Consider the following 15,000-nt stretch of genomic DNA (forward strand, 5'->3'; position numbering starts at 1 on the left):
TTGTTCCCTGTCATGTAAGAGATTGTTCCTACTTCTTAGTGTGTGTGTGTGTGTGTGTGTGTGTGTTTAATGCGTCTACCTTCAGTGTTCAGTCTTTCTCAACATTTCCCCTTTGGCCAAACTGTGGAAACAGCCCAGAGCCACTAGGGATCGTCTCATCTGCCTGCTTTGCTCTCGCGCTTTACAGTAGGAACTCCATAGATGTACAATAGCTTTGTGAGCTCTACCATGGCAAAGCTCTACCGGTACTGTACTCCACAAAGCCCTTAACCATGAAGGGGTTACCGTGGAGAGAGAGAGAGGGAGGTGGGGAAGAGGGGGGAGGGGGGCTACTTTAGATCCTCATGTCACCTGATTGAAGCTCTGCTCAAGTTTTTCAAGTCCACCCCCCCCCCCCCTCCTCCCCCCTCCCCCTAGCCTGTATCTGCAGCGGGACATAAATATTTATGCAGGTGGGCGACGCGTATGAGACGGCTCTCAGACCCTCTCTCTCTCTGGGGTCTGTCAGCCTGAGAGCTATCAGACCGCCGGCCGCTCGGGGGCTACCGCACCTCACCTCTCGCCTGCATGACACCCGTTCCAAATCACCCCCCGTCCCCGTCGTAGCACCGCGCCTCTCCGGTGAAGGGCAGAGCGCGGAGTGTGCGTCCCGGGGACGGCCGCCGTAATAAGGGTGAGGGGCCCCGCGCGCCGCCTGGCTCCGTGGCCGACTCGCGTCCCCCCGCCCCCCCTGGGTCTGCTCTACACGCCAGCACACACACACGCACACACACGCACACACACGCACACTCTTCGCACCACGCACTGCTTTGTTGCACATGTGTTTAAAACAGATACTGTCAGGGCCTCCTGTCTCACACAAATTACTGCCCAGATTATTCATCAACACTGCAGAACGAACTGTACAAGAGAGAGAGAGGGAGAGAGAGAGAGAGAGAGAGGGAGAGAGAGAGAGAGAGAGGGAGGGAGAGAGAGAGAGGGAGGGAGAGAGAGGATGACAGGATGAAAAAAAGATGGTGAGAGAAGGGAGGGGGGGGGGGTAAATATTATATAATTCACCCTAATCTCGCAGTAAAAAAGCGTCCAAGATCCTCTAGTTTGCCTCATTAGTGATGTCTTTGTTGGGGGAGCGTGGCAGGTTTAGGGAGGATTAGAGCTGGCTCTGGGTTTGACTGAGTTGTTCATAGAGGAAGTTTGCTGGATATTATGCTGTGAAATGCTGTGGATAGTAAGCTGTGAAAGTTTGTCCTGCCCCCCCCCACCCACGCCCCTCCTAACTCCACAATGTCTCTTGGAGGGCATGTGGAATCTGCACAGGGATAAGTCACAGTTCTCCTGACACACAAGTGTGTCACTAAGCCCTCTCTTTCACTGGTTTATCACTAAAGGTGATAGCTAGCTGAAAGATACTCAAAAATGACCTTCCAATGGACACATGACCTTTTGTCGTGTGACTCGCCTGTAACCTTTAGTCTCGTTGATGTATGTTGCTGTCAGTGTCCAGCCCCTCTCCTTCTGTGTGCCGTACCAGTCAGCCTATCAGTCCGCTGGCCTCCATATTGTTCCAGTGTCAGGGTAGTTACTGTGTCTGGGTTTATATCACATTGTAATGGAGGGGGCTATGAGTTAAGGGGCCAGTCTTTTACAGAAGGCCTGTTAAATCACTATGGAATGGCTTCATTAGGGGAGCAGGACAACGCCGACACACGTGCACGCACATGCACGCATATGCACACACACACGCACATACACGCACATACACACAAGTGCGGACACATACACAGACAGACACACACACTCACACACACGCACACACACTGCTACCTTGATGCTGTCGTGGTGAGGCTGACGCGAGAGAGTGGATTTATACAGGTGTGGGTGTCCTTCTTTGTCACTTGTCACTTTGGCTCTCTCAGCCAGCCGGCCGTCTCATCCATCATCTCCAGATTGAGCTTTTCAGCAGAAACAGGTTGATTAATACTCCCTAGCCCAGCCCTCCAGGGCCACTGTCCTGCCTCCCTTTCTGCCTGTCTGTCTGCCTATCTGTCTGTCTGTCTGTCTGTCTGTCTGTCTGCCTGTCTGTCTGCCTGCCTGCCTGTCTGTCTGCCTGTCTGTCTGTCTGTCTGTCTGCCTGTCTGCCTGCCTGTCTGTCTTTCTGCCTGTCTTTCGGTCTGCCTGCCCAGCAGTCTGTCTGTCTTCCTGCCCGTCTGTCTTTCCGTCTGTCTGTCTGTCTGTCTGTCTGCCACAGAGGCCTAGCCCACCCTCAGTGGCTCAGAAAGATGATCAGAGATTATATTGTGTTCCCCCTTTCTCAAACAGCTGTGTCTGTGGACAAACCTGCTCTACCTCAGTTCTAAACAGCAGACAGAACACTGTTTCAGGAGGAATTGTTCATATGGATAAGAATAAAAGCTCCAGTCCAAAGTCACATGGAGTTTGAAGAACCCACAATCAAGGTCATATTCCCGCATTCTGGTGTGTGAATACACAGCCTTGCCTCAAATCTTCCACAGTAAACGTAGGTCTAGTGATTTGCAGACAGCTATTTCTCTCTAGGCATTGTTAAACCACACCTGGTGTAATCAGCTTTTTAATCATAATCGCTGTACTGGTCCTTTCACGTTGAGCAATGGCAGACGCAAGTTCAAGATCAAATGTTTTTCTTTGGATGGGATTTTTTGATACACATGGATGGAGCAAGGTTCACGTTGAATAGAATGGAATCCTGTCATGACTGGGTTGATTCTGACCGAAGGGCAGACCGTGGGTCCTCGTTGGAGAGAGATGTGACAGGGAAGAGCCCTCCATACCCTCTGACAATGGTCTTACTTTGAGCTGAATTTTTGTATGAAAGGGGCTGTACAAATAAAGTGTATTATTGTAGTCTGATGAACAGTTCATGTGGCAAAAGGCTGCTTGAGCGGTTGAGCCTGAATCTGTCAAGGCCGTCCGTAATCGGGTTCTCACAACCGCCAAGACTTGGGTGGAATTTCTTGTTGAAAGGGTTCACTTTGATGGAGTAGCCTTGATGGACGAGCAGTAGAGCCTCACGCATTTGAACTCAACAATGAGCGTGAGATCACGGGACGTCTTCCGTGTCGCTGTCTGTTCTTTCGTGCTGCACCAGCAGCGCGCGAGGGGGAAACGGCGGTCCGTGGCGTTCGCCCGCGCAGCTCCTCGAATCGCAGAGATAGACGCGAAGCTTTCAGGAAGTGGGCAAATACCATCTGTCGTGGAGCGCAACCATATGGTGGGCTTTTTCACAGGGAATAAAATAAAAACAAATATGTCAGGATGTTTCCTCCTTGCTCCGCGGAGGCCGGTCCGGGCCGGGAGGAGGATTAATGGTTTCTCTCTCTTCCTGCTCCGGGGAGGGGTGGAGGGGGTGCAGGGATGGAGGGATGGGGTCGTCAGTGCTCGATGATCATTTACCTGCTGTAAAGGGGACGCTAGTTTGTCTCCGCGAGCTTCCGGCGTTCGCTCTCTCGACTCGACGTCGCGGGCGAACAGGGCTGTCATGGTTGCGGGGGTGTGAGGTTTGTGCTGCGCTGAACATCGAGCCTCTCGCTCAGACCCTCGGCCCTGTCTCCATCTTGTGAGGGAGAAAATTCAAAGACTTGTCACTTTTGAAAGTCAGGGGCCCGTGTGATGTGTCATTGAGGAAGGACTACTTTCTTCTCGTCTGATCCCTTGCGTGTGACTGACAGGTCGGGACGGGACTGCGTTTGCGTGGCTGGGAGACATCTTTTGTCTGGTTGGTTTTACATGGTATTTTTCCTTTGAGATTTCACAGTTTGGACAGCACTGACATACTGTATTGAGGTTTTCATTAGCTGTAAGCAGGTGTGTTATTTGTGTGTGTGTGTGTGTGTGTGGGAGAAAAAGAGAGAACTTGCATGTTTCTGTGCCTGTGTGTTAGCGTGCGTGTGTGCGTGCGTGAATGTGGGTATGTATGTGCGTGGGCGCGCGCCTGTGTGTGCGTCTGTGTGTCTCGAATATTCCAAAGGCGAGTAAATCAGTGATGTCTGGGATAAGGCCGTGGCCCCTCCACACATGGCACAGACAGACTGAGAGGCTCATTAATCAAGCCCCGAGCCACAGATGTGATGGCTTCCACACAAACCGCCAGCAGACTGTGAAAGTCACATCCAACAGAGTCAACTGTCAGGCAGGCAGACAGGCCGCGACACTCTCCCTTTCTCTCTCTCTCTCTCTCTCTCTTTCTCTCTCTGTCATATCTCTCTGTCTCTGCTCTCTCACCTCTGGCGCAGTGCTTCTATACGTAGAGTAATGCCTGATATACGACTCTCGTCTCCCTGAGAATGAGCTTAAGGGTCAGAGTCAATCTTTTTTGTTTATCTTATGGATTGCAAGCTTACTACTTTCTCTATTCCAAGGTTACTGTGACCTTTTCTCTGGTGGTAGGACTGACCCCTTCCCTCAGATCTCCATCACCACTGCTTGACTATCTCCTCTCCTGGCGTTGTCTACGATTACAATGTCATGATAACCACTCCAATTTTTTCCCAGATCACTCTGTAGGCGGCCGAGATCCCTTCCCCTCTGCAATGGGGTCCTCCCAGCTAGGAGACTGGAGTGACAAAGCCACCCCTGCGCCTGATTAAAAAGAAAACACAGGTCCCCGAGCGCGGCTGATCTAATGACAGGCCGCCGCGTGTGTGTGTGCTCGTCGGGGACCCGTGTCCCTGCCGCCAGGCTCGTTAGACCCGCCGCGCCGCTGCACCCCGAGCGCCAGCTCACCCAGCACGCCGCCATTTGCATGGCATCCAGGAAGAGATAATTAGACGGATTCCTGCCTGTCACCATTAATCTGGGATTTAGAGATGGGCTGTGACGACGAGATTGTGATAGACTCTCTCTCGCTCTCGCTCTCTCTCTTTCCCCTCTGTCGCTCTCTCTCTCTTTCCTCTCTCTCTCACACCCGCGCGCACACACATACACACACGCACGCACGCACACACAAACTGGCTCACTCAGTAGCAAGGAGTAGAGAGAGGAGGCTGACAGACAGAGCACACTATCTTGTACATCAGGAGGTGTCTCGGTACGATGGATGACTCTTCATTGAGATTGTTGAGACTTCCTTCATGTCTGTGTTGTGTACAGTGCTTTTCACTCTCCAGTTTACCCCAACGTTGTTGGTCTCTGTCTGTTGCGATGCCTGTGTGTTTGTAGTTCCCCGAACAGACAGAGACACACAGGCAGGCAGAATGCTTCCTAAACCCTCCTAAACAAGCCAGCTGTCACCCCCCATCCTGTCACTTGCACCCCCCCCCCCCCCCCCCAACACCACACACACACACACACACACACACCCTTCCCTTGGCTCTGATTGGCAGGCCTCCTGTTTCCCCATAATTCCCTCTGATTTAGCCAATAAATTACACTTCCAAAACTGCTAAAGCATTTACAGATATTAAGAGCAGAACATGCCACAATTAAGGCCCCCTTCAGGTAATTACAGGGCTGATTTAGCAAACAACTGCCACATTTCCATGTTCTCCATGTCAGCAGCGTACGCCAGGGTTTCCCAGCATACCTCCAATCAGGATAACTGTGGAATCCTTGGCTGTGCTGCAGTAGCAGAGCCGCTATACAAATACACACGCACATACACACACACAAACGCACATACACACATACACACACACACACGCACATACACACACACACACACACACACACACACACACAAACACACGCATACACACACACACACACACACACACACAGACATGCATACACACACGCACACACGCACATACACACGCACATACACACACACGCATACACACACACACACACACACACGCATACACACACACATGCACACACGCACATACACACATACACACATGTATGCATGCGCACACCCACACACACACACACACACACACACATGCACGCACACACACGCGCGCACACACACACCTTCGTTCTGCCACCTCTTTATGAAGTGGAGTAGATGAGACCTTACTCAATTGGACATGTTAATGTGTAGCACGGGGCAGATGAAGGTGAGACATACTGTAGTCTCTGTGCTGCTGTTCAGTAGATGTACCTGCATAGTGGTTCAGATCTGAGGCTGCTCTGCTGCTGTGTGCTGTGACCTGCTCCCTCCTTCCTGCTGACCCTCTGACTCATATAATGGCCGGCATCTGGCCGTTAGGGCTTTCTAACTGCCAACGCTGAACCTCTGTGACGAGACCCCTGGACTCCTGTCCTAAAGCAGGCCATTTGTGAATTCATTTAGTCCCACCCCAACACCTTTTCTTTTTTGTAGTCGTTTGCTCTCTCTCTCTCTTCTCTCTCTCTCTCATATTGTATCTATTAATTCCATATCTCTCAACAGAAAATTGTATTTTCCTCCACCTCTTTGCTCTTTCCGCTATGCACCGAGGTGCACTTGTCTTGACAGTCGTGAAGCCGTCTCAAGTGCACTCTCCACCTGGAATAAGCCTTCTGCCCCCTACTTCACCTCTCCACTCTCCTCCTCCTCCTCCTCTCCTCCTCTCCTCTGCTCCTGGGTCCTTGTTAGCATCCATCCTGCCGTGTGTGTTTTGCTGCCCTTTTGTTAGCAGTCAACCCCCCAGCCTCCTAGTCCGCGGCAGGGACAAAACACGAGCCCAAACTAGGGCCCCAGAGAGCGCCGTCCCCCAGCCTGTCATCTCCCCGGCTGTCACAGCAGGCGGCGTGCGGCGGTCCCGGCAGCGGCTCTGGCCAGAAGCGATGCACTCCGGAGCAATCACGGGTCCGCCGGTCGCTAACGTCCGCTCTCCCCTCTCACGTTACCGTATGGGGAGCCAGCCGGGATGAGGCCAAGTCTTTCGCCCGGGGTTTGGGGAGGTTGGCTATTACTGTAGCTACAACACAATCCCCCAGTGGTCTCGGCTAAGGAGAAGACCCCTCTGGGCTGTGTGAGCAGCGACAGCTTTGATACACGTCCACTTAGACAGTATGAAAGGCTGCATGGAGCTGCAGGCCATGGGGTGGGACACCTGTGAGTTGTAGAGGTTTAACTCGGTGTTGCTGGCTCAGCTGGTAGGCCTGGCTTTTTTGAGGTGGAGAATTGATAATAATTGACCATGTTCATGCGTTATCCCGCCTCCAGGAAGGAGCGTCAACCCAGCAGTGAGAGATTTGACTGTTTTGAACAAAAAAAAAAGAAAAAGATCCAAACATTTCCTCAGGGCTCGGAGAACACGGTCGCATGTCTTTATAACACAATAGCCTCAGTCCTTCGGCGGCGGCGTTTATCACTATCCCGTTTGGTTTGTGACGTTTTCCCCAGGACTGGAGCCCGGGTTCAAACAGTATCTTTCTCTCGCCATCTCTCTCTCTCTCGGCACCATCATGTGTAAAAGACGGTTTGCTTCTGAAAGCTCCCCGGCACCATCCAACTGTAGAATCCACCCCCCACTCCGAGATGCAGGGGATTGCCTTGATGTGACAGCTAGCGATGTTAGCCCAAGTTGTTTTTGACAGAACACAAAGAAAAAGAGAGAAGAGAGAAAGAAAGAATCAACATGAAAGCGGCACATTGGATCTGTCCGCAGCGGTGGATTGCAGTTGCTGGAATCGATTCTTCCTCTATCTCTCTTATTTTGAAACGTCTTTGTTTTGTCTTTGTTTTCTCTATATCTTTGCTTTGTCACGACTGTTAAGAGGAGTCCGTATGATTGAATTTGCCCCTCTGAGACATGTTGACGCTGTCTTTGTGTCTGTGACCGGCATCTCTGTCAGACGTATTCCTGTGTCATTATGAAAACCTTCTCTTTCCTCTGCTTCTGACTGAATGTAATTTGGACCAGCCTGACATATTACCTGGCCACCTGACAGTCCATGAGAGGTCCAATGACAATGTTAGAAAAGGACATGTGAGATTATTGTTGTCTCTCCTCCTCTGTGTCCAGGGCTCCCTCCATTATTTTATTCCCTTCATCTGTCTTCTGCTCCTCTTGAACTTGTCTTGGGATGATGAAAATTGTGTGTGTGTGTGTGTGTGTGTATGTGTGTGTGTGTGTGTGTGTGTGTGTGGAGGGCGGGTTGGGGGGGGGGGGGGGGGTTGGCTATGCTATCCTGACCCATAGCTGTACCTAGCAATCAATCATCCCCAATCAGTCTTCATGTCTGTGCCCACCCCCCCTGTCTTCTCCACCTCCTTCCAGAACCTTCCACATCAGTGTATGCCGGGCCTGGGCCTGGGCTGCACCCCTCGCTGCTCTCAAGGTCAGCCCCCCCCCCCCCCCCCCCTCCCCTTCCAGGCACCTCCGAGAACTGGGCAGGGGAGTTAGAGGGCAAACCCTATCCTTCTCTATTCCACTTCCTTTTCTCTCCATCCTTCCCTCCTCTTGGACAGCCAGGCTACCACCCACCAGCGTGCTTCTGATAGCCTGGCGCCCCCCACCCCCTCCCTCCCCCGGTTCTGATAGCCTGGCGCCCCCCACCCCCTCCCTCCCCCGCTTCTGATAGCCTGGCGCCCCCCACCCCCTCCCTCCCCCGGTTCTGATAGCCTGGCACCCCCCACCCCCTCCCTCCCCCGGTTCTGAGCCTGGCGCCCCCCACCCCCTCCCTCCCCCGGTTCTGATAGCCTGGCGCCCCCCACCCCCTCCCTACCCCGGTTCTGATAGCCTGGCGCCCCCCACCCCCTCCCTACCCCGGTTCTGATAGCCTGGCGCCCCCCACCGCCTCCCTCTGCCGGTTCTGATAGCCTGGCGCCCCCCACCCCCTCCCTTTGAGAGGTCGGGCTTGCTGTAGTTTTCTCCAGGTTCTGCCAAAAGGATTGGGGGTCTTTGGATGTTGCCCCACCGTACAGTACATATGAACCATCACCTTGGCTTGTGAGGCATGAGAAGGTGAGACCACAGAGGTTCTGATGGAGGAACCAAGGTTGAAAGGGTACTAAGACCACAGAGGTTCTGATGGAGGAACCAAGGATGAGAAGGTACTAAGACCACAGAGGTTTTGATGGAGGAACCAAGGATGAGAAGGTACTAAGACCACAGAGGTTCTGATGGAGGAACCAAGGATGAGAGGGCACTAAGACCACAGAGGTTCTGATGGAGGAACCAAGGATGAGAAGGTACTAAGACCACAGAGGTTCTGATGGAGGAACCAAGGATGAGAGGGCACTAATACCACAGAGGTTCTTGCTGTAGGAACCGAGGGCATAATGTTCTCGTGTGAAGAAAGAAGTGAGAGTTTGATCAAAAGGAAAAAGAAAAAGGGGGCATCCTCACACTTAAGTTTTGAAGACCACTCGGTTTTCATAATTCGTTTCACACATGATTGTTTTTGGTCTTCAGGGTTTAAGCCCGGTGTGTGTGTGTGACTAGCTGTCTGTCTGGCAGCAGTGAGCCTGGAAGTGAGTGTGTCAGGCCTAGCGTGGAGGAGGGCTGCGGTGACTCTGGGCTGATAGTGATGTACGGAGCTGCGCGTCTGCTCTCTGCTGTGAGATATAGTTGTTGTCTCTCTGTTACTCAACCCAACATCTCGGGCCTGACAGTGCTGATGATAATCACTCACCCTCACTATTTTCTCTTCCCCTCCCTCGAAGACATCTCTGACTACATGTTTATCTGTTTCTTTCTCTCTCTCACTCTCTCTCGCTCTCTCGCTCTCTCTCTCTCTCTCTCTCTCTCGATCTCTCTTTCTTTATTTCTCCCTCTCTCTTCCTCTCTTCATTGCCAAATCCTTCCTTTTTTTCTTTGTCTTCCTCCTCGCTTTCATTTTCACGTTATAATGGAGCACTCTGAGAATACACAGTCGATGCACCGGGAGTTACTGTTATGAATGCTGCCTGTGTATGTGTGTATTTGTGACTGTTTGTGTTTGTTTGTGTGTGCGTGCGTGCGTGTGTGTGTGTGTGTGTGTGTGTGAGACAGTTTTGTGTGTGTATGAAAGAGAGAGAGTGTGTGTGTGTGTGTGTGAGACAGTGTTGTGTGTGTATGAAAGAGAGAGAGAGTGTGTGTGTGTGTGTGTGTGTGTGTGTGTGTTTGTGTGTGTGTGTGTGTGTGTGTGTCAGACAGCATTTACAGGCGGATGTACCCTCAGGGGGCGTTGCATCGCTGCAGAGTAGAGAAGAGGAGAGAGGAGCATATTATATATCTATGTATTTGTTTCCTTATTTAGAGGTGTGTGTGGGGGGAGGGGGGGGGGGTTGCTGACAGGGACGGCCAAACAGCACAGCTGCAGATGATGCTGTCAAAGTGGCGGACAGTTCGGCCCCGAGGCACAAGTTATTACGATCGGCGCAAAGCGAGGAAGAAACCATCATCGCCACCCGGAGAAACAGACAAGGCAGGATAAAGAGGGAGAGTCACTCCGTCCGTCCCTACGTGAGTGAGGACTGCTGGCGAAGGATTAGGAGACAGTGAATAAAGTCACCGGGATCCTCGGCCTGCCTTCCCAAGCCTCAACCCAGAGACTAATTAGCACTTTCAGCACCACTGTACGGTCTCATTAATGCGATTCCGCCTTATGCAATGCGCGCACACGCACACACACACGCAGACGCAGGCATTGCACCATGATTGCATAAAGCAAACCGAGTTATAAGTCAATGTATTGTTTGCAGTTAAGATTATACAATTATATGACGCTATTGTTTACGGAACACAGCCACGATTCTGTGAAGGCTTTGGGTTTTGTTTTTGAGTGCTACTCCACCATTTAGGCAATTATGTCCTGCTCTACCCCCCATGCATTAGCAATTATCCGAGCGGTTCGATAATTGCATGATAAATAACATCAGTCATGCTGTTGATAGATATTGTAGGTAGAAGCATCACGTGGAACACTTCTAATGCATGTGAGCTCTCTTACCTCCAATCTAATCCTCAAGTACGCGGCCGACATGTAAAAACACAACATTTTAAAGGATCATTTGAGATAACATTTCAAAGTCTATCTTGTTTATCGTTATGGTGCTGCATATTCATGTGACAGATACAGTTCAGAGCAACTAATTAGTATCCATGTGCTGCTATGCAGAGATGGAGAGAGAGAGAGAGAGAGAGAGAGGGGGGGGGGGACAGGCGGGAGGGAGGGGGGTGAGGGTAGATAATTAGACTGAATTAAGCCATCTCTTTAATCCAGGCCCTGAAAGAGAGAAAGAAAGGCTGGGGGCTGGAGGGGTGTGTGTGTGTCTGTGTGTGTGTGTGTGTGTGTGTGTGTGTGTGTGTGTGTGTGTGTGTGTGTGTGTGTGTGTGTGTGTCTGTGTGTGTGTGGGGGGGGGGGGCTGCGCTAGGGAGGGCTGGGGTGAGGCCTACACATTCACCCTTCAGTACTTTACTCCTCAGCCAGGCTTTTCTCTCTCTCTCTCTCTCTCTCTCTCTCTCTCTTCTCTCTCTCTCTCTCTCTCTCTCTCTCTCTCTCTCTCTCTCTCTCTCTCTCTCTCTAGCCCTGTGTCTGGCCCTCTAGCAGAATGTGTGGGAACGGGGAGGCCTGCTGCTTTAACACCACAGAATGGATCAGCTTGTGTTTCTAAGGCGCTAGGAGTGTCCCATTGTCATGATGTCACTGCAGCTCAAGAAGGGTGACCTCTGCACCCTATGGATCCGTGGGCGCGCATCGCCCCCCCCACCACTCATTCCACCAGGCCAGACTGCCATAGGCCGCCCACTAGGGGGTATCCAAGCCTTTTGGTATAGCATTCAAAGCACTTATAGCGCAAGACACGCAACTTTACACATCCACACTCTTTCTGCTCAACCCCCTGACTCTAGGCTCCTCTCCTCGTCTCTCCTCTCCCTCACGCGCACACACGCGCGCACACAAGCGTGCACACACACGTACACACACACGTACACTAGCTCCCTCGCTGTCTCTCTCGCTTCGTATCCGGGCATCCAAGAATATAGCGAGCGCCGCCAGATGTCGCAAATACATCATGGGAGGGTTATGGCGGTGGAAAGAAGTCAAAGCACGTACGTGTGGGGGATGGAAGCAGACTTGAGCTCTGCGAGTGTGTGTGTGGGTGTGTGTGTATGTGTATACGTTTGCGTGTGGGTACATTTGTGTGTGTGTGTGTGTGTGTGTGTGTGTGTAGGCGTGTGCGTGTGGAGGTCAGAGCAGGTCACTAGATTGTCCCTCTGATGTTTGATATTTTATGTATAAGAGCAGGCTGGAGTGAAAGGATAAGCATGTCTATGACTGAGGCATCTCATCACCTCAATCCGCTAGCTCAGCACACTGGAGAGAGTGGCCAAATCAACAATGAAAAGGACTACTTTCTCCACCCGGGGAGGGAGAGGAGGAGAGGAGAGGAGAGGAGAGGAGAAGGGGCTCCTCCAGGACCCGGGGGGGGGGGGTGCAGGAATAGGGCTGACAGGTTTAAAAGAACGACTTCAAAAATAGAGTGATCGCTATTAAGTGGTTACTCATAAGAGCTCATACACATGCAAACACATGTATTTGCACACACACACACACACACACACACACACACTGGCATGCAAGCATTGGAGCACATTATCATCTCCGTACTCACAGTCCCTCACTGAAACACAAGTGATTTGCAAACGCACAAACAAATATTTTTCCCGGGGAAATGACTAAGAGAAACGCGGGGTTCGGCGCGAGAGCTCTTTGTTTGCTAGTTGAAGGGAGCGGAGCGCGTCGGCGGGCGGGCGAGAGAGAGAGAGAAGCGCGTCCTCGTCAGATCCCGCCTGTGCGTGTGGAGCGCGGAGAGATTCCCCAGAGTGGAGCTATCCCAACAACACTCTCCTCCTTCAGGGGGAAAAGTTTACAGCCAGCCCCCTTTTGTAGTGGAGCTCAAAAGAGTTGTGGCAGTCGGCATTAAAAGGCCCAGATCTGAGCAGACGCCTCCAACAGAAATACCTACAGACGATGGGGGAAACCGGGGCGATGGAGACGTTAAAAATGGACGCTAAACGCTCCTTGTTATGCCGCTTTGTTCCCCAACGACAACAAAACTCCAGCCGCCATCTTTGTTTCCCTCTATGTTTTTTTTTGTTTTTTTTTCCCTCGTCATTCACAGGCTGATTTCTTTATTCGCCCCGGAGTGGTTTTCCAGGAATGGATGACATCATTCCCCGTGTTGCATTCTGGGAAGCAGACAGGGTTCATCAGATCATGGTGCTGGGGGTGGCGTGCGGCGCTAACTGGTCCCCCCCCCCCCCTCCCCTCTGGGCACAGCTTTGGCTTGTCCACCGTGCCACACATTCTCTGGCAGAAATTAATTATTCAGCACACAGCCTCAATTAAATTTGAATTCGCCGGTTCAAGTAACCTTTTAGCGTGCCACATCTATTATTAAAGCCCATGCTCTGGCCCTGTTTAGATCCAGCGGCCCTTATCAGATTCTGCCAGGCTTTTTTATCCAAGCTGCACTTCGTTGGTGTTGTGTGTGTCGGGCGCAGGGTTGGGGTGCGGACGCCGGGGATGCGCGCATGCGCGTGTGTGTGCGTGTGTGTGGACATAGTAGTTTCCTATATAACCTTCATCGCTCTTCACTGCACTGTTTTCCACTCGGCGTTCTTTATCTCCCCAGCTGAATGGAGAGGGGAGAAGGGGACAGAACGGGACTAACAATGCCAGCTGCATCCTGAAACCCACGGACCAGAGAGTGGGGAGAAATCAATCAGCTTTTCATTCAGGACACAACGCTGTTCTGATCCACTCATCCTTCCCCGACCAGCACAGCTTTGTGCTCTAACATGGCGTGCGCGCGCACACACACACACACACACACACGCACACACACACACACACACAAGCACGTCCAAAATGACCTACTCTGTGGAGAACAGCCTTGAGACACACCCAAGTACACACACACACACACACACACACACACACATACACACACACACTCAACTAGAGAGATACTCAGTGTAGAGCAGCCTTGATGGTCCCCCTCCGTGGCTCCTCCTCCAGACCTCGTCTCTGTTCTCTGATTGGACCAGGAGAGGAGGCGCTTTTGTCATGAGTGCCGGGATCTCACGAAGCGAGAAGAAGATGTCACAACAAACAAAAAGATCCAAGTAACCCCCTAAAATCTAATCAGTGTGTATTGATTCAGACCCTGAATGGAGAGAGAGAGAGAGAGAGAGAGAGGGAGAGAGAGAGAGAGAGAGAGAGTGAACTAAAATGAACTAAGCACAGACAAACATTTTAGGATTGTATTAATTTATTTATTTGTCCATCAATCAATTAATTCCCAAACAGTATTTAGTCCTCTGTCCTTTGGGCGCAATAATAATTTCCATCACATTAATAGATTTCGTTTTCTGAAGGGTGCCTATCGTTCTCACCCACAACAAGTAGCCGGGTACACTCGTGCTCACTGAAGAACAGTTTTGATAAAGCTGTTGAAATTACATTTGGAACCTTGGTAATTAAATGTAGAAGACTCCTCCTGGCACCTGGATTTGAAAGGTTGCATTACCTACTTAATGGCTCTGAATGGAACAGGTGAAAACTTGGCTGAAAGCTTTTCTGTTCCTTTACCTGTTTCACAGTGCAGCTGTAATTCTCACCTCCAGTATATCTCTAAAACAGAGTAATCCCATTAGAGGTAGAACTAGATTACGTCCTATGGGAATCTGTGACATTTCATATGAAATTATTTAATCTATATTGTGTAGACGCCCTCATTTTTATCTAATGTTCTCCCCCTTGCTTATTATTTTATAATAATGCTCTGGCATTATAGAGTGAACTTATTGATTTTGGAACCAAAACCATTTATTGTTGAGGTAAATGTTATTATTTTAATATTGGAGCCATGCTAATGTAATACAGTTGAATGTGTTTGAGAGTGTGAGCCGCAGGGTTCTGTCGTTCAGTTCAACCCAGAAAAGAGCTTCTGTTCTCCCTGAAATCAACAGCATCGCCGGTGGCGCTGAGCGGCGCTCCGCTTCCTCCGAGTTTTCATTTGTACAGTTTTGTTCTTCTATGTTTATCCTACGAGTTCTTGTTTGAGACTGTCAGATAGTTTTTGCATGTATGGGGATT

General features: G+C 51.0%; 1 protein-coding gene across 1 annotated transcript in view; it reads left to right on the forward strand.

Moving 5' to 3' along the window:
• The window catches only part of kiaa0825 (KIAA0825 ortholog), a gene marked incomplete at both ends in the record, with an annotated part of 95,234 nt that overhangs the window by 47,315 nt on the left and 32,919 nt on the right, over positions 1-15,000 (forward strand). The window lies entirely within an intron of this gene.

This window comes from Borostomias antarcticus (assembly GCF_949987555.1).
Source record: "Borostomias antarcticus genome assembly, chromosome: 23".
Lineage (NCBI taxonomy): Eukaryota > Metazoa > Chordata > Actinopteri > Stomiiformes > Stomiidae > Borostomias > Borostomias antarcticus.